This window comes from Pseudophryne corroboree, chromosome 3 (assembly GCF_028390025.1).
Source record: "Pseudophryne corroboree isolate aPseCor3 chromosome 3, aPseCor3.hap2, whole genome shotgun sequence".
NCBI classification, from domain to species: Eukaryota; Metazoa; Chordata; class Amphibia; order Anura; family Myobatrachidae; genus Pseudophryne; species Pseudophryne corroboree.
Genome location: NC_086446.1, coordinates 572,149,123 through 572,169,961, shown reverse-complemented (window position 1 = coordinate 572,169,961; position 20,839 = coordinate 572,149,123).

Here is a 20,839-nt window from a genome sequence, read left to right as displayed (position 1 = left end):
TCTTACAGCCCTCATTTTCCAGAATCTTAACACAGGTGATGTATACCTAACGGCCTCTTCTGTTTTGTGTTTGTTTTAATTTCTCGGTGGCCAGTTCTGTCCTAAAATCTCATGTTTATTGTTTTTTAAAATGTTCACACAGGTGTTGGCTGTTTTGCAGCCCCACATCGAGGCCTCAATCTGCTTCCCTACCCAGGAGTCTCAGTGGCATGCCATCAGGGTAGATTTCTATGAGCTGGCTGGCATGCCCAATGTGCTTGGAGCCATAGATTGCACACACATTCAGCTGAGACCACCTAGGGGCAGGCAGCACATATATACAAACCGCCATTTCGAACACTCCACAAATGTGCAGGTGGTTTGTGATGCAAATCTCAAAATAATGAGTGTTGTTGCTGGTTACCCTGGGGGCTGCCATGACTCCTTCATCCTCAGTCAGTCATCCCTCTTTGATAAGTTTGAGGACGGACAAATGCCAGATGGATGGCTGCTGGGTATGTAATTTGATATGTGTAGGCCTGCGTGTACTTTGTTCAAATACAGGGGGGTCATTCCGAGTTGTTTGCTCTGTATTTTTTTCTCGCAACGGAGCGATTAGTCGCTAATGCGCATGCGCAATGTCCGCAGTGCGATTGCGCCAAGTAAATTTGCTATGCAGTTAGGAATTTTACTCACGGCATTACAAGGTTTTTTCTTTGTTCTGGTGATCGGAGTGTGATTGACAGGAAGTGGGTGTTTCTGGGCGGAAACTGGCCGTTTTATGGGAGTGTGCGAAAAAACGCTACCGTTTCCGGGAAAAACGTGGGAGTGGCTGGAGAAACGGGGGAGTGCCTGGGCGAACGCTGGGTGTGTTTGTGACGTCAAACCAGGAACGACAAGCACTGAACTGATCGCAGATGCCGAGTAAGTTTGAAGCTACTCAGAAACTGCTAAGAGGTGTGTAATCGCAATTTTGAGAATCTTTCGTTCGCAATTTTACTATGCTAAGATTCACTCCCAGTAGGCGGCAGCTTAGCGTGTGCAAAGCTGCTAAAAGCAGCTTGCGAGCGAACAACTCAGAAGGAGGGCCACAGGTGCAGATGTATTAAGCTGTAGAAGGCATAAGGAAGTGAGAAACCAGTGATCTGTGCAAGGTAATAAAGGCACCAGCCAATCTGTTGCAATATGTAAATGAACATTTAGGAACAGATTGTCTACTGCCTTTATTACCTTGCACATATCACTGGTTTTTCACTTCCTTATGCCTTCTACAGGTTAATACATCTGCCCCACAGTGTTTTACTTATGTGTTGCTGTATCTTAACATGAATCACGTTACTATATCTTTTAGGTGATGGAGGATATGGCTGTTTCTCTTGGCTTCTAACTCCATTGTCCCGACCTGATACCCCTGCTTAACACAATTACAATAATGCACATAAGTCCACGTGGAATGTGATAGAAAGATGTTTTTGTGTGCTGAAATCTAGGTTTCGGTGTCTGGATAAGTCTGGTGGCCTTTTGTTGTATAGTCCCTCCAAGGTGACTCAAATTGTGTTCTGCTGCTGCTTTCTTCATAACATGTGTTTGCAACAACATCTGCCACATGTTGAGGAGGAAGAGGAGGAGGAGGAGGAGGAAGAAAGCAGCCAGCAAGCAGAGGAATTAGAGACATCTGGTGATACTTGGAGTACTGATGTAGGGAGGCAGGTTAGGCAACAGATCATCAATCGCTATTTCTAAGGTAAGGTTGGTTTGCTTATTTCATTTGTTGTGTAATCATAAATTGATTTTTTGCCTTTTTTTCGAAAAACCATTACTCAGAATGTGTCTGTCTCCTTGACACATACAAACATACCCTCGCTATATGAAAAACAAATGTTGCATGTGTATTGTGTGTATTTTTAATCTCAAAACAACAGATTATGAGTGGGATGCATTAAGTCTGGATAAGTGTTCAAAAACTTGCAGTGCTAATTTCTTACAAGCCCACATCATCCATGTAGTATTTCACTTTATCATTGTGTGTAACGTCCTAATGTACAGGTTCACAAACTTGACCCTCAGGACCACACACAGTGCATGTTTTTCTCGTAACCCAGTAGAAGCACAGGTGTATGAATTACTCACAGACATGTTAAAAGGTTCACAGCTGGAGCTAATTATGTCACTTGTGATTCTGTGAGTAGACCTGCAAAACATGCACTGTGTGAGTTCCTGAGGGCCGAGTTTGAGAACCTGTGTTCCCAAAAAACACTCCTCAACATATAATATGTTAGCCTTGAGGAATACATGTGTCCCTATGTGTGATGCACCATCATATTTAAGACTCACAAACTTACTGTAATCTTGAACAATTTAATTCCTAATGTTTGATGCTGTAAACTTGATGATGTGTAAGTAAATACACAGTTTGCCACACATACATTATTATACACAGTTTTTATTTTTGTTGTAAAAGTACATATTTGTTTGTTTCAGCATCGTGTAAAAACATGCTTAATAATTTAAAACACACACAAACATGTCCCAACAATACTGACATTCATTTGGACAATGTTTTTCCTACAAAACAAAGGAAACATATTACAAGCTTTTTACGCAACTCAATTGTGTTCTTGTAATGTTGTATAGATAAGATAGCTAAGATATGTATCACTAACATTGTAATTTGGATTGTCTGCAGGCAAAGAGAATGATTGGAATCTAGAAAGAGTAATGATTAGAAAAAAATCAAGTGGTCAGTTTACTTCCTGCTAAAGACATTCTGCCTGGCTGGCAATTATTGTATCTGCAGGCAAAGAGAATGATTGGAATCTAGAAAGAGTAATGATTAGAAAAAAATCAAGTGGTCAGTTTACTTCCTGCTAACATGTATGTGTGGCTCCATCAACATTTCCCTCCTCCAATACCCAAAAAAAAAGAAAAAGAATAAATGTGCGTACTATTTTTTTTTTTAATTTTTGGCCCACTTATAATTAATGATGTTAAAAAGGGTCCTGTTATATTTTGTAAAGCATCAAAAACACTTGCTAACTATTTTGAGTTACTTATCACAAATGTCTAACTTTTTTTTTTTTACGTTTTTTTGGTGGCTGCTTGTCCTGCCCTTTGCCTTTAGCACTGTCATGTTGGCGTGCTCTGGTGGACCATCTTGGTGGTGATGAGACTAGCGTGATATTTGGAGTAGTCGTACCAGAACTGCTGGTTGTTTGCTGTTGGTGCATGCATCTGAGTGTTTCATTCAGGTTAGTGAGGGTGGCATTGAGTTCACGTGTAGCAGCATTTTGATTGTCTACTATTCGGAATAAACTTTCATTAATCTTTTGACTGTTTTGAAAAATGCTCATATAACTTTGCTGTTGTCTGTGCTGTTCTTCCATTAGTCTGTGCTGTTCTTCCATTAGTCTGTGCTGTTCTTCCATTATGCGCTGTAAGTTGCCCATGACCTGTGTAATGTCTGTACGCATGAGTTCCATGGTATTGCCTATTCTGGTTGTTTGCTCATTTTGTCTACTCAGATTTCTTGATATTCTTCTGAGGTGAGATGGTAGGCTTGCAAACATTTGTGTCTGCTTACGCAGGCAATCTTCATTAGTGGCCTGCTGTCTAGCCCAAATAGTCCAAAACACCTGATCAGGGCCTTGTGTTCCTGGTGTTGTTGGGCTGTGTTGTGGTGGTGGTGTGCTTTGCTGTGGTGGTGTACTCACAGGTGCTGGGGGGCTCATTCCTTGCATTAATGGCTGCATTTCTAAGATGTTTGTCTCCTCCATGTCACTGTGTTGGTGTTGTTGGGGAGGGATGCTGTTCCCAGGACTCGAAGCTGAAATGTTAAACAAATCTCCGTTAGCTATCCATATGTTTGTGAAATGTTAAAAAATCACTACACATGGAACACATGTCATTCACTGTTGCTTTCAACTATTCTGGCTAGCAACATCATCACTCATAGCTTAAATACATACATATGCCTGTTTGTGGCAAATGTGTCTGGTTACTTAATTGTGAAAGCAAACACTTTAGTTTTATTGTAGCTCACACATACTCCACCATAAAAAAACATTGGAATACATAATGTGTTACCTTATAGCTTTGTTCAAACAAACATAGTAATGTTTTTATATGTATTTTGCAATGTTACCTCAAGCACACATGAGATTTTAGGAAAAACAAACTTACTTTTTACAAACAAACCAACATGCTTTTTTGTTGCAGCATCTTATACCCAATGTCATACTGTATGGCTCAAGTGGACATACATATCTTTACTGGATGTGGACAAGGCCATTTAGTTTGGATTCCATTTCAGCTTTTACTTACTGCGGTAAGTATTTTAGTTTTGATGTGTTTTGACTTAATGCGGTTATGACTGATTTTGATTATGTTCTGACATTTTACACATTTTTTACAGTTTGATACTCACAATCAAGATGAGGGGAGTGTGGATGACGTCTTGGAGGTGTGTCCAAAATTTGGAGTGGGGGTACAGAACATACCGACGATAATCTTCGTTGGCGGGGTAGCCTGCTGTGTTTGTGCCGGGACATACGACCTTGCTTTTTTTTCGGCCACAGGTTTTTTGAGGTGATGTCTTACAGAATTGCCACTTCTGCTGCTCCATACTTCTTTTGATGGACCTTTTAATGAAAGTGCAATTTTGTTATGGCCATTCCTTTACAAGCATACCCTATACTACAATGGACACTTTACCTGCTTCCGCAGCGTCATCATCATCAGATGTGATAGGAGTTACTGGCCGACGAGTAGTACTGCTTTTTTCAGACACTGTATAAAATGAAATATATTCATAAATCATGCTATTGTGTATACATCAACCCATTATGCTTATAAACATTTTAACATTTAGAAATGCTTGGTTTTTAATTCAAAAAAACATAAGTACCATAAATAATAAAAAATAAATAACCAAAACACATATGTGGAGATGTCCCAGGGCACATCACCACAACAGTGTGCAGGGGATGTGTGTCCCCTGCAGAGCGTGAGGGTGGACAGCGCTGGGGCAGCTTGTCTGTCCCCAGCGCTGGGTGTGCGGCGGCGGGTGTGCGGTGCAGGGATCGGACGTTTCCCTGCACCGGGCTGTCGGCGGCGGCGGGTAGCGGCGCGGCGGCACTTTAAACTTGGCGCCATTCTGGCCGCCAATCAGAAGCGCCGCCCGCGGCTTTTCAAACCCGGCGCCGTCCGCGAACCAATCGCGGCTCACGGGGCGCAGGCCCCGCCCCCGGCGTCTGACGTCAGATGCCGGGCGGGAGCCGAAGAGAGAGGAGGCCGCGCCGAAGAGCGGGGAAGATCCCGGCGGCGTGAGGAAGAAGAGGATGTCGCGGTGGAAGGTCCTGAGGCCGCGGAAGAGGCAAGGAGATGACCGGCTGCGGGAAGAAGATGTCCAGCGGCGGCTGGACGCATCGAGGCGACGGCGGCACCGCTGGCCAGGACGGGCCAGCGGACGAAGATTGAAGAAGAGAGCGCCGGAGAGGTCACCAGGGGTGGAAAGTAAGAGAGCTGACGAAGCTCCCCCCTGGTGCCTCTCCCAGCGGGTCAGGTAGGCCCTTCTCAGGTGCCCCTGTACCGGCTCCTCCCTAGACCACCGGGTGTTCGGGCATTAGGCCCGTGGGCACAGTCAGGCCCTTCCGGCCTGTGGGCACGTAGTCGAGCCCTCCCGGCCCGTGGGCACACTGTCGGGCTCGTGGCCCTGTTAGCCGGGCACTAGGCCCGCGGCCACGTCTAGTCGCCCCCCGGCCCATGGCGCAAGATAGGCGGGCATTAGGCCCGAGGGACAAACACAGGCAATAGGCCTGGGGGACAGTAGAGGGCATTAGGCCCTAGTCCAGTTGGTGGCCACTAGGAACATAAGGTGACCCTGGGCACTAGGCCCAGGTCACCCAACGGGCAACAAGTTAGGCGGGCGTTAGGCCCGTGGGTGAAGTCAGGCCTCCGGCCTGTGCGCAGTCAGGGGGCGCTAGGCCCAGTGAATAAGTGCCCTCGAGGTGAATAAAGGTGGTACTGGGCACTAGGCCCAGGCCACCCTGAGGTGTTTAGGTAGGCAGGTCCGCTCGGCCTGAGCCCCTGAGAAGAGAGTACAGGAGGTGGGTGAGCTGTGCGGCCCCCACTACCGGGTGTTCTGAGTCGGGTACTTAATGGGACAGCACCGTGGGATCTTGTAATCCGATATTGTGATGTATGTTGTTACCGTGCAGGGCAAAGTGTCTGTTTGTTTCAAGTTTGTGCATAGTTGTGTTGCACCACCCACACGAGCTAGTTTGAGGGCTCTGTTTATGTAGCTAGTGTAGCGGACGCACACTAGGGTAGTTCTTGGCCCTGCACGGCTGTTTTCTCTTTACCTCCTTACAGGGACCTGTAAGTGGAGAAGATCGGAGTGCAAGACTTGTAACGGTGAGTAGCATCTGTGTACGTTTGTCCCTTGTCTGTCCCCGAGCGCCGGAATAGGGATTGCTCACGGACGTGAGAATCCCCTTCATCACACTACGCGCGAGAGTGCGAGTGTGTGAAATCTGGGTGGCTGAGGCTTTGTGCCAGTGATGACCTTTCACCCAACCGGTGAAGGTCGCCGTCACCCCTGGGGTATCCCCTTTTCCGGTGGAAGAAGGGTTGATACCCCCCTTAAGGTAGACTATTTTCTCCTCAGCTCGGTCGTCGGTCAGCTCCGAGAGGGGAATCTCCGTGTCCGGATCCGACTGAAGATTGCCAGGTCCGTTGAAGGTTCCGGTACCTGAAGGTGAGAGAGAGCGGCGCCTGGTGAGTACCGAAACTACACCTGCATGGCAGCAGGCACCACCACACCCACCGCCGCCCCCTCTTACACATATGCACTATGGCAACATCAACACAGGAAAACATGTACAGGACACTGACATAGGCCACAAGTTCAAGGAAAGGTTTTTAAAAAAAATAAAAACACACAACTTCATTTTGTATTGGAAGGAAAAATATTACAGATGCAATATCTAATTTGCTCTGTGATGTGGCACTCCAAAGACACATTACCACTATATGAGCAAAAACAAAATGCAGCAATTTAAAAAAAAAAAAAACACTGCAGTATGGTGTCACGGTACAAATACAAGCAAAAAAAAAAAAAAAAAAAAGATTTAAAAATTAAATACATAACATTCTCTAAAGATGACATTACACATGTAAGTGGTTTACAAACCACTTTCCAGTACTCCAGCCTCTAACATGACAACGACTTTTTAAAAATTAAAAAAACATGGATCAATTATATATAAAACATAGTCAGAATTTTAAACGAAAAAAACGCCCAAAAGGAAAACATTATTGCAGGACAATTCAGAGACACACCAAGTCCAAACTACACATGCTAAATATCTGTCTGAAAAACACATGACATACAATAAAGTAAGATGTTACATTGGCTTTTATCTAAAACATGACCCAAAACAATGTATTTGCTGACACACACTTGAAGATGGGAGTAATATGCAACGTCACATGACACACATTACAAAATAAAACATTATAAAAAATAAATAAAAATACACATGCTTACCATTCTTCCTGGGCCTATCTGAATCCCGGACATGGGTTGCAGAGACAACTTCTGGAGGGATTACACTCCGCATGGGCTCCTCATACTCCAGATAACTTGCAATATAGGGCTGCCCACCACCGGTTTTCCGAGCCGACTTGGCCTCCTTGGCCATTTTGGACTTGACACGGCGCTTTATGTCATAGTACCGTTTGCGGCATGTGTCCTCCGTCCGCTTGACCACCTCCTCACTATTGACAGCAGCAACTACTTTCGCCCACAACACCGTCTTCCTCCGTGTTGGCACCTTGGCGGACTCAGGGCCAAATAGCTGCCTCTGATACTTCATCAGCTCACGCACCAATGCCACATTTTCAGCAAAACTAAACTTAACATTCCGCCCAGTCTTAGTAGTGGTGCGTGGCTGCGGAGCACTCTGACTGTCACTATCACTTGAGGCTGCTGCAGCAACCTCACCCACCTCCTCCACCTCACTAACCTCACTAACACTCACCTCCTCCACCTGACCAACCTCCTCCCCCTCACTCACACCCTCCACCTCTGAGTCACACATAATTGTGTGTCTAAACAGTTAACACAGGAAAAAAAAAGACAAACAACACACTCCTCCACTACCACTACACAACTCACACACACACACACACACACACACACACACACACACACACACACACACTGATAAGGGACTATAAAGAAAAATAACTTGGACTAAAAATGAGACAAAACCACAAAATACAAGACAACAAGAATGACAAGACGACTTTCAAACACAATACCACACTCAGAAATCGCTACCACCACTCCTCTTCAAACCACAAATTCACCTACCTCCACAGCACAACCTCCCTCCTCCTCACCACTAACTAAACCCTCGAGGTGCGGACGGTTTGGGGCGTATTTATATGGTTGCGCACAGACACTCCTACCATCTGAAACACAACCAATCACGAACGGGGATGAAAATCGAAACTGAAAGTGAAAATGCGGCCGCGGGGAAAAAAAACCCTGCCACGTTTAACTTAGGAAAAAAACAAGCAAATACAACAAAAACACGTACGCAAACGACAATGACGGCCGTAAATGTGCCAAAAAAACCCGACTGGCATCGACATCGGAAAACACGAAAACCATAAAGTCGACTGCTTCGTAACTTTGCGTATATGGGGGGTCATTCCGAGTTGTTCGCTCTGTATTTTTTTATCGCAACGGAGCGATTAGTCGCTAATGCGCATGCGCAATGTCCGCAGTGCGACTGCGCCAAGTAAATTTGCTATGCAGTTAGGAATTTTACTCACGGCATTACAAGGTTTTTTCATCGTTCTGGTGATCGGAGTGTGATTGACAGGAAGTGGGTGTTTCTGGGCGGAAACAGGCCGTTTTATGGGAGTGTGCGAAAAAACGCTACCGTTTCCGGGAAAAACGCGGGAGTGGCTGGAGAAACGGGGGAGTGTCTGGGCGAACGCTGGGTGTGTTTGTGACGTCAAACCAGGAACGACAAGCACTGAACTGATCGCAGATGCCGAGTAAGTGTGGAGCTACTCAGAAACTGCTAAGAAGTGTCTATTCGCAATTCTGCTAATCTTTCGTTCGCAATTTTGATAAGCTAAGATTCACTCCCAGTAGGCGGCGGCTTAGCGTGTGCAATGCTGCTAAAAGCAGCTTGCGAGCGAACAACTCGGAATGACCCCCATGAATTCAAAAAGTTGCATGAAAATGCACCCGATACAAAACGAGTTTAAACACTACACAAACCGACTCAAACACGAATATTAGTAAATATTGCCCCTGGTCTGGGTACACACTACATTATAAATATATGAAGGGGTGTCCATTCTGAATGTGTGTGTGTGTGTGTGTGTGTGTGTGTGTGTGTGTGTGTGTGTGTGTGTGTGTGTGTAAGTGAAAGGCATGTGTGGGTGTTTAAGTGAAAGCGGCGTGTGTGTGTGTTTTTAAGTAAAGGAGGTGTGTGTGTGAAAGCGGCGTGTGTGTTTAAGTGAAAGAGACGTGTGTGTGTTTAAGTGAATGAGGCGTTTGTGTGTTTTTTTATATATATCTCTAGTGTTCACGCTAGGTGTCTTTCACAGGGCGCTGCGCCCTGCCCCTTAGACAGCTGAATCCCGCCCTGCCCGTTTTTGTGTGCCCTGCCGTTTGCTGCCTGCCGGACCCCGCCACGCCGCCGGACCCAGCCGTGCGCCGCCAGACCCGGTAAGCACATGAGAGTCCCCCTGGGCTAAATTAACCTTGTAAGTATTTTGCAGCTGTAAACTTCAATCTCAGTGCTCTCTACCTGGTGCAGTGTGTCTCAGTGCTCTCTACCTGGTGCAGTGTGCCTCAGTGCTCTCTACCTGGTGCAGTGTGCCTCAGTGCTCTCTACCTGGTGCAGTGTGCCTCAGTGCTCTCTACCTGGTGCAGTGTGCCTCAGTGCTCTCTACCTGGTGCAGTGTGCCTCAGTGCTCTCTACCTGGTGCAGTGTGCCTCAGTGCTCTCTACCTGGTGCAGTGTGCCTCAGTGCTCTCTACCTGGTGCAGTGTGCCTCAATGCTCTCTACCTGGTGCAGTGTGTATAATGTGCTCTATCTGGCGCAATATGTATAACGTGCTCTACCTGGCGCAGTGTGTATAGGAGGTTCTACCTGGTGCAATGTGTATTAGGTGCACTACCGTGTGGTGTAATGTGAATTGCCACTATTATGTGGCCACGCCCCTTTTCCACAAAACAACGCCCCTAGATTTTTGATGAGCGCCTTCGGCGCGCACTGTCCATGTTTTGGCCTATAGGAATGGGAGCACCAAGCATTATAGTATGTACCTAAGTTTGCCCATCTAACTTAAAAATGTGCCCTCCCGATTGGAAAAATGTGCTCTCCCCGTGATCAGCACCCTGCCCTAAATAAATCCTAGAGTGAACACTAGTTATATCGGCACACCGCTGCGCCAAAGCATCTCCATCGAGACCCGCTGGCGGGTGAGGGAGCACTGTAGGTGTACTATAATGGTATGCTGGTGTCTGTTTTATTGTAATGACTGACTTGGTGTGCGTCCACTTTCTATGTGTATCTATATTACTATTGGAAAAGGTACCTGAGCACGCTGCTACTGTTCACCCTTAGTGCCGGATAGCTACATATGGTATGTGTGTGTATATGTAGGGGGGCACCAACATTTATCATGCCTCCGGGAGACTGGGACGAACTTACGCCACTGGACAGTACCACTGAACATATATGGCAGTATCACTGGAATTAAAGGGCAGTACCATTGGACATATACAGCAGTATCACAGGAATTATCTGGCAGTACCGCTGGACATATACGGCAGTATCACTGGAATTATACGGCAGTACCACTGGACATATATGGCAGTATCACTGGAATTATATTTCAGTACCAATGGACATATACGGCAGTATCACTGGATTTATACGGCAGTACCACTGGATATATACAACAGTATCACTGGACTTATACGGAAGTATCACTGGACTGGATTTATACGGCAGTACCTCTGGTTTTATATGGTAGTACCACTGGACATATACGGCAGTATTACTGGACTTATACAGCAGTACCCCTAGACATATGTACGGCAGTATCACTGGACTTATACGGCAGTATCACTGGACATATCCGGCAGTATCACTGGACATATACGGCAGTAGCACTGGACTGGATTTGTACAGCAGTATCACTGGACTTATACGGCAGTATCACTGGATATATACTGCAGTATCACTGGACATATACAGCAGTATCACTGGACTTATACGGCAGTACCACTGGACTTATACAGCAGCACAGGGACACCACCACTGGACTGACGCAGGACAACACAGCACCACTGCAATGGACTGAACTTGTACAGCAGCACTGAACATATGGCAGCAGAGGACACCACCACTGTGACTGGACTGATGCAGCACAAGACACCACCACTGGACTGATGCAACACAACACAGCACCACTGGACTGGACTTATACAGCAGCACTGGACATATGGCAGCAGAGGACACCACCACTGTGATTGGACTGATGCAGCACAAGACACCACCACTGCACTGGACTTATACAGCTACACTGGACATATGGCAGCAGAGGACACCACCACTGTGACTGGACTGATGCAGCATAAGACATTACACTGGACTGAGCAGCACAAGACAGCACTGGAATCGCCACCCCACTTTGCCGCACAGACACTGAGGACGGAGACACATCTTCTCACTACACTCTTCAATTCCAGAGTGAAAATGGCGTCATCGTTCTGGTTTCCGAGTCTGGTGGGAAGTCCCGAGCCAGGCTCGGATCTGGGCTCGGGACGCGAAGTTCGGTAGAGTTCGTTTCTCAGAGAACCGAACCTGCTCATCCCTACTAAACACTAGTGATGTGCACCGGACATTTTTTGGGTTTTGGGTTTTGGTTTTGGATTCGGTTCCGCGGCCGTGTTTTGGATTCGGACGCGTTTTGGCAAAACCTCCCTGAAATTTTTTTGTCGGATTCGGGTGTGTTTTGGATTCAGGTGTTTTTTTACAAAAACCCCTCAAAAACAGCTTAAATCATAGAATTTGGGGGTCATTTTGATCCCACAGTATTATTAACCTCAATAACCATAATTTCCACTCATTTCCAGTCTATTCTGAACACCTCATACCTCACAATATTATTTTTAGTCCTAAAATTTGCACCAAGGTCGCTGGATGACTAAGCTAAGCGACCCAAGTGGCCGACACAAACACCTGGCCCATCTAGGAGTGGCACTGCAGTGTCAGACAGGATGGCACTTCAAAAAAATAGTCCCCAAACAGCACATGATGCAAAGAAAAAAAGAGGTGCAATGAGGTAGCTGTGTGACTAAGCTAAGCGACCCAAGTGGCCGACACAAACACCTGGCCCATCTAGGAGTGGCACTGCAGTGTCAGACAGGATGGCAGATTAAAAAAATTGTCCCCAAACAGCACAGGATGCAAAGAAAAAAAGAGGCGCAATGAGGTAGCTGGATGGCTAAGCTAAGCGAACCAAGTGGCCGACACAAACACCTGGCCCATCTAGGAGTGGCACTGCAGTGTCAGACAGGATGGCAGATTAAAAAAATTGTCCCCAAACAGCACATGATGCAAAGAAAAAAAGAGGCGCAATGAGGAAGCTAAGTGACCCTAGTGGCCGACACAAACACCTGGCCCATCTAGGAGTGGCACTGCAGTGTCAGACAGGATGGCAGATTAAAAAAATAGTCCCCAAACAGCACATGATGCAAAGAAAAAAAGAGGCGCAATGAGGTAGCTGTGTGACTAAGCTAAGCGACCCAAGTGGCCGACACAAACACCTGGCCCATTTAAGAGTGGCACTGCAGTGTCAGACAGGATGGCAGATTAAAAAAATAGTCCCCAAACAGCACATGATGCAAAGAAAAAAAGAGGCGCAATGAGGTAGCTGTGTGACTAAGCTAAGCGACCCAAGTGGCCGACACAAACACCTGGCCCATCTAGGAGTGGCACTGCAGTGTCAGACAGGATGGCAGATTAAAAAAATTGTCCCCAAACAGCACATGCTGCAAAGAAAAAAAGAGGCGCAATGAGGTAGCTGTGTGACTAAGCTAAGCGACCCAAGTGGCCGACACAAACACCTGGCCCATCTAGGAGTGGCACTGCAGTGTCAGGCAGGATGGCACTTCAAAAAAATAGTCCCCAAACAGCACATGATGCAAAGAAAAATGAAAGAAAAAAGATGTGCAAGATGGAATTGTCCTTGGGCCCTCCCACCCACCCTTATGTTGTATAAACAGGACATGCACACTTTAACAAACCCATCATTTCAGCGACAGGGTCTGCCACACAACTGTGACTGAAATGACTGGTTGGTTTGGGCCCCCACCAAAAAAGAAGCAATCAATCTCTCCTTGCACAAACTGGCTCTACAGAGGCAAGATGTCCACCTCCTCCTCATCGTCCGATTCCTCACCCCTTTTACTGTGTACATCCCCCTCCTCACAGATTATTAATTCGTCCCCACTGGAATCCACCATCTCAGGTCCCTGTGTACTTTATAGAGGCAATTGCTGGTGAATGTCTCCACGGAGGAATTGATTATAATTCATTTTGATGAACATCATCTTCTCCACATTTTCTGGAAGTAACCTCGTACGCCGATTGCTGACAAGGTGAGCGGCTGCACTAAACACTCTTTCGGAGTACACACTGGAGTGGGGGCAACTTAGGTAAAATAAAGCCAGTTTCTGCAAGGGCCTCCAAATTGCCTCTTTTTCCTGCCAGTATACGTACGGACTGTCTGACGTGCCTACTTGGATGCGGTCACTCATATAATTCTCCACCATTCTTTCAATGGTGACAGAATCATATGCAGTGACAGTAGACGACATGTCAGTAATCGTTGGCAGGTCCTTCAGTCCGGACCAGATGTCAGCACTCGCTCCATACTGCCCTGCATCACCGCCAGCGGGTGGGCTCGGAATTCGTAGCCTTTTCATCGCACCCCCAGTTGCGGGAGAATGTGAAGGAGGAGTTGTTGACGGGTCACGTTCTGCTTGACTTGACAAGTTTCTCACCAGCAGGTCTTTGAACCTCTGCAGACTTGTGTCTGCCGGAAAGAGAGATACAACGTAGGTTTTAAATCTAGGATCGAGCACGGTGGCCAAAATGTAGTGCTCTGATTTCAACAGATTGACCACCCGTGAATCCTGGTTAAGCAAATTAAGGGCTCCATCCACAAGTCCCACATGCCTAGCGGAATCGCTCTGTTTTAGCTCCTCCTTCAATGTCTCCAGCTTCTTCTGCAAAAAAAAATACAATATGAGAGTGCGCTTTTCAAATCCAATGTAGATTTTATTATATTACATTTTTTTTAAAAATTATTATTGTATACACACAATTTATATAATATAATATCTGCCGGCCGGCTACATAAAAAACTTATTTCCAATGTAATATAAAAGATACTATTATATATTCATAAACTTGCTTTCAAAAAACAAATCCTAAGTACTTAGATTCTCATTGTGCTGAGTTCATATCCAAAAAAAACTCCAATCACTTTTCTCAAGTCACTCTGCCCAAGTCCATATATGTATAAGAATGTTTAGCAACTTATTGCACCAATTGTATTTGTTAGCAATCTGTTGAGCAAATTTTAGACGCCAAGCAGGTGGTTAATAGTAATCTATTCTAAACCACAGCCTTCCTCACGGCTGAACAGTTCCATTTAGGCAGTTCATAAATTAATTTTGTTACAGCTGTAACTAAATGGAAATACTATGTATCGGTTTAAAATTGTATACCGTACAGAATGCCTCTGTTGTCCAGCTTGAAAGCATGCATACGGCGTCCCTCCTGGTTAGTGTCTCTCGTCACTGTCCGTTTTCTCTGGAGGGGGGTCACTTTATATGTCAATCGCCGTTCTTATCCTCCCGGCGCCTGGCCGTACGGCTGGTATTTTTCCTCGTCAGCCTTGCTGGAGGTTCGTGGACTGATGTCGGCAGAGAAGGCACACACTACCCCTAACCTGTGGGGTGTTTGTAATCGCCGACCAGCTGATGTGCAGAATGCTGCGGTCTGTGTGAGAGTGTCTGACAGACGCGTTTCCCCGCCTACTTGAGAGCATCGGCGGCTTCCTCAGTGTCAATATCCCTACTCTCTGCTACCTCCTTTAAATAGCCATGTAAATGATATACACATGTGCAATAAGCCCATTTCACTGATTTTCTTACTTATTAACCATATGCTACCCTATTAGTGTGTATTCACTCATCATATATTATGCATACCTGCAGCAAAACAATTATTTAATTGCTTTCTTTAGAGTCACAATATTAGTCACAATATTAGAATTACATTTATATAGAAGAGCCATTGTATATAAATACCACTACATATAAATAAATAATAATAATAATAATAATAATTGTCTAAATGAATAAAATATTTAAATATTTAGATAAAACTAGAGACACGCATACATGTAATTGGGATCACTATCTCTAAACATAAATAAAAATAAATATAAATATAAATAAAAATAAAAATAAATATAAAGATAAAACTAAAAATAAAAATAAAGATAAAAATAAAAATAAAAATAAAAATAAAAATAAATATAAATAAATATAAAAATAAATAAAGATAAAAATAAAAATAAAAATAAATAAATAAACAAACACAATATCGGCCACTATTACTGTTTATCTACATCAGGCTTAAATTTTTTACCATAATTATATAGCGACGCCTGATATGTGTCTCATAATTGCGATCAAAATCTTATATACATGTGTATTCATCTCATATTTAATATAATACACATATGTGTAGCTAACCAATTATTCATACCGTTGTCACCCTGATACCACCAATAGCAGACCGATATACTCATATAATAACCATACACATATATACACAAGGAGATTTATTTTATTTTTCCCATTCCAGATATCATCATATTTTCTAATATTCCCCAAAAAGTACATTTTAGAACACACAAAAAAAAACACCTAAATTTTTCTTCTAACCTATAATTATGATGAATATAATGAATTAGCATACCAAATGTAACTATAGATAATATCTATTGCATATTTTGTTCAGATTACTTATCATGATTTTATAAGCTATTTATATGTCAATGGACTACAAGAACTATATATACATCCTAAGAGGGGACCGCATATAATATATGCTTCTCTATACCCCATTTAATTCCACAGTATCATTGAGGCCCAATGGAACCATAGTGTCCATTCTAAATATCCAATAAGCTTCTCGCCTGCGAAGCCTATTGAATCGGTCTCCTCCTCTATTTGTCATTTTTGTTTGTTCAATACCTATCATGGTCATATTTTCCCATTTCCCATTTTGGCATTGTATAACATGGTCTGATAGGGGATGTTTTGCCCCTTTCATTATATTCCTCCTATGCTCCATATATCTTATATGCAAAGTTCTTGTAGTTCGCCCGACTTATTAACCACCTGCTTGGCGTCTAAAATTTGCTCAACAGATTGCTAACAAATACAATTGGTGCAATAAGTTGCTAAACATTCTTATACATATATGGACTTGGGCAGAGTGACTTGAGAAAAGTGATTGGAGTTTTTTTTGGATATGAACTCAGCACAATGAGAATCTAAGTACTTAGGATTTGTTTTTTGAAAGCAAGTTTATGAATATATAATAGTATCTTTTATATTACATTGGAAATAAGTTTTTTATGTAGCCGGCCGGCAGATATTATATTATATAAATTGTGTGTATACAATAATAATTTTTAAAAAAAATTTAATATAATAAAATCTACATTGGATTTGAAAAGCGCACTCTCATATTGTATTTTTTCTGGTCTATATTGGGGTAAATGACCTAGTACCCCAGAGAGAGCTGCTTTCAAAACCGACAATTGCAGCGCCAGGAATATTGTGTTGTTGGTTCTTCTGCAAAAGCCTGATGAGGGGAATGACCTGACTCAGGCTGGCAGTGTCTGAACTGACTTCATGTGTGGCAAGTTCAAAGGGTTGCAGAACCTTGCACAACGTTGAAATCATTCTCCACTGCGCTTGAGTCAGGTGCATTCCCCCTCCTTTGCCTATATCATAGGCAGATGTATAGGCTTGAATGGCCTTTTGCTGCTCCTCCATCCTCTGAAGCATATAGAGGGTTGAATTCCACCTCGTTACCACCTCTTGCTTCAGATGATGGCAGGGCAGGTTCAGGACTGTTTGCTGGTGCTCCAGTCTTCGGCACGCGGTGGCTGAATGCCGAAAGTGGCCCGCAATTCTTCGGGCCACCGACAGCATCTCTTGCATGCCCCTGTCGTTTTTTAAATAATTCTGCACAACCAAATTCAATGTATGTGCAAAACATGGGACGTGCTGGAATTTGCCCAGATGTAATGCACGCACAATATTGGTGGCATTGTCCGATGTCACGAATCCCGAGGAGAGTCCAATTGGGGTAAGCCATTCTGCGATGATGTTCCTCAGTTTCCGTAAGAGGTTGTCAGCTGTGTGCCTCTTATGGAAAGCGGTGATACAAAGCGTAGCCTGCCTAGGAACGAGTTGGTGTTTGCGAGATGCTGCTACTGGTGCCGCCGCTGCTGTTCTTGCTGCGGGAGGCAATAAATCTACCCAGTGGGCTGTCACAGTCATATAGTCCTGAGTCTGCCCTGCTCCACTTGTCCACATGTCCGTGGTTAAGTGGACATTGGGTACAACTGCATTTTTTAGGACACTGGTGACTCTTTTCTGACGTCTGTGTACATTTTCGGTATCGCCTGCCTAGAGAAATGGAACCTAGATGGTATTTGGTACCGGGGACACAGTACCTCAATCAAGTCTCTAGTTGCCTGTGAATTAACGGTGGATACCGGACACACGTTTCTCACCGCCCAGGCTGCCAAGGCCTGAGTTATCCGCTTTGCAGCAGGATGACTGCTGTGATATTTCATCTTCCTCGCAAAGGACTGTTGGACAGTCAATTGCTTACTGGAAGTAGTACAAGTGGTCTTCCGACTTCCCCTCTGGGATGACGATCGACTCCCAGCAGCAACAACAGCAGCGCCAGCAGCAGTAGGCGTTACACTCAAGGATATATCAGAGGAATCCCAGGCAGGAGAGGACTCGTCAGACTTGACAGTGACATGGCCTGCAGGACTATTGGCTTTCCTGTGTAAGGAGGAAATTGACACTGAGGGAGTTGGTGGTGTGGTTTGCAGGAGCTTGGTTACAAGAGGAAGGGATTTAGTGGTCAGTGGACTGCTTCCGCTGTCATCCAAAGTTTTTGAACTTGTCACTGACTTCTGATGAATGCGGTCAGGGTGACGTATAAGGGAGGATGTTCCTAGGTGGTTAACGTCCTTACCCCTACTTATTACAGCTTGACAAAGGCAACACACGGCTTGACACCAGTTGTCCGCATTTCTGTTGAAATAATTCCACACCGAAGAGGTGATTTTTTTTGTATTTTGACCAGGCATGTCAATGGCCATATTCGTCCCACGGACAACAGGTGTCTCCCCGGGTGCCTGACTTTAATAAACCACCTCACTATCAGAATCCTCCTTGTCAATTTCCTCCCCAGCGCCAGCAACACCCATATCCTCATCCTGGTGTACTTCAACAGTGACATCTTCAATTTGACTATCAGGAACTGGACTGCGGGTGCTCCTTCCAGCAATTGCAGGGGACATACAAATGGTGGAAGGCGCAACCTCTTCCCGTCCAGTGTTGGGAAGGTCAGGCATCGCAACCGACACAATTGGACTCTCCTTGGGGATTTGTGATTTAGAAGAACGCACAGTTCTTTGCTGTGCTTTTGCCATCTTAAGTCTTTTAAGTTTTCTAGCAGGAGGATGACTGCTTCCATCCTCAGGTGAAGCTGAACCACTAGCCTTGAACATAGGCCAGGGCCTCAGCCGTTCCTTGCTACTCCGTGTCGTAAATGGCACATTGGCAAGTTTATGCTTCTCCTCAGACGATTTTGATTTAGATTTTTGGGTCATTTTACTGAGCTTTATTTTTTTGGATTTTACATGCTATCTACTATGACATTGTGCATCGGCCTTGGCAGACGACGTTGATGGCATTTCATCGTCTTGGCCATGACTAGTGGCAGCAGCTTCAGCACGAGGTGGAAGTGGATCTTGATCTTTCCCTATTTTACCCTCCACATTTTTGTTCTCCATTTTTTAATGTGTGGAATTATATGCCAGTAATAGATCAACGTATAATACTGGTGGTCACTGGTCAGCAAAACTCTGCACTGTACTCCTCCTATATAATATACTGGTGGTCCCCAGTCTCCACAATAAAGCAGTGTGAGCACAGATATATGCAGCACACTGAGCACAGATATGGAGCGTTTTTCAGGCAGAGAACGTATAATACTGGTGGTCACTGCTCAGCAAAACTCTGCACTGTACTCCTCCTATATAATACTGGTGGTCCCCAGTCCCCACAATAAAGCAGTGAGAGCACAGATATATGCAGCACACTGAGCACAGATATGGAGCGTTTTTCAGGCAGAGAACGTATAATACTGGTGGTCACTGGTCAGCAAAACTCTGCACTGTACTCCTCCTATATAATATACTGGTGGTCCCCAGTCCCCACAATAATGCAGTGTCAGCACAGATATATGCAGCACACTGAGCACAGATATGGAGCGTTTTTCTGGCAGAGAACGTATAATACTGGTGGTCACTGGTCAGCAAAACTCTGCACTGTACTCCTCCTATATAATATACTGGTGGTCCCCAGTCCCCACAATAAAGCAGTGTCAGCACAGATATATGCAGCACACTGAGCACAGATATGGAGCTTTTTTCTGGCAGAGAACTTATAATACTGGTGGTCACTGGTCAGCAAAACTCTGCACTATACTCCTCCTATATAATATACTGGTGGTCCCTAGTCCCCACAATAAAGCAGTGTAAGCACAGATATATGCAGCACACTGAGCACAGATATGGAGCGTTTTTCAGACAGAGAACGTATAATACTGGTGGTCACTGGTCAGCAAAACTCTGCACTGTACTCCTCCTATATAATATACTGGTGGTCCCCAGTCCCCACAATAAAGCAGTGTGAGCACAGATATATGCAGCACACTGAGCACAGATATGGAGCGTTTTTCAGGCAGAGAACGTATAATACTGGTGGTCACTGGTCAGCAAAACTCTGCACTGTACTCCTCCTATATAATATACTGGTGGTCCCCAGTCCCCACAATAAAGCAGTGTGAGCACAGATATATGCAGCACACTGAGCACAGATATGGAGCGTTTTTCAGGCAGAGAACGTATAATACTGGTGGTCACTGGTCAGCAAAACTCTGCACTGTACTCCTCCTATAATACTGCTGGTCCCCAAAATAAAAATATTTGCAGCCCCCTGAAACAAAGTGAGAGGACGCCAGCCACGTCCTCTCACTATCATATCCAATGCACGAGTGAAAAATGGCGGCGACGCGCGGCTCCTTATATAGAATCCGAATCTCGCGAGAATCCGACAGCGGGATGATGACGTTCGGGCGCGCTCGGGTTAACCGAGCAAGGCGGGAGGATCCGAGTCGCTCGGACCCATAAAAAAAAAGGTGAAGTTCGGGCGAGGATCCGAACCCGCTCATCACTACTAAACACATGTACATACACGCACTTACACACTAGCGTTAATTTTTTTTTTGGGAGCCAATTAACCTACCACTATATTTTTGGACAGAGGGAGGATACTGGAGTTCCTGGAGGAAACCCAAGCAAGCACGGGGAGAATATACAAACTCCACACTGTTAAGACCATGGTGGGAATGGAACCCATGAC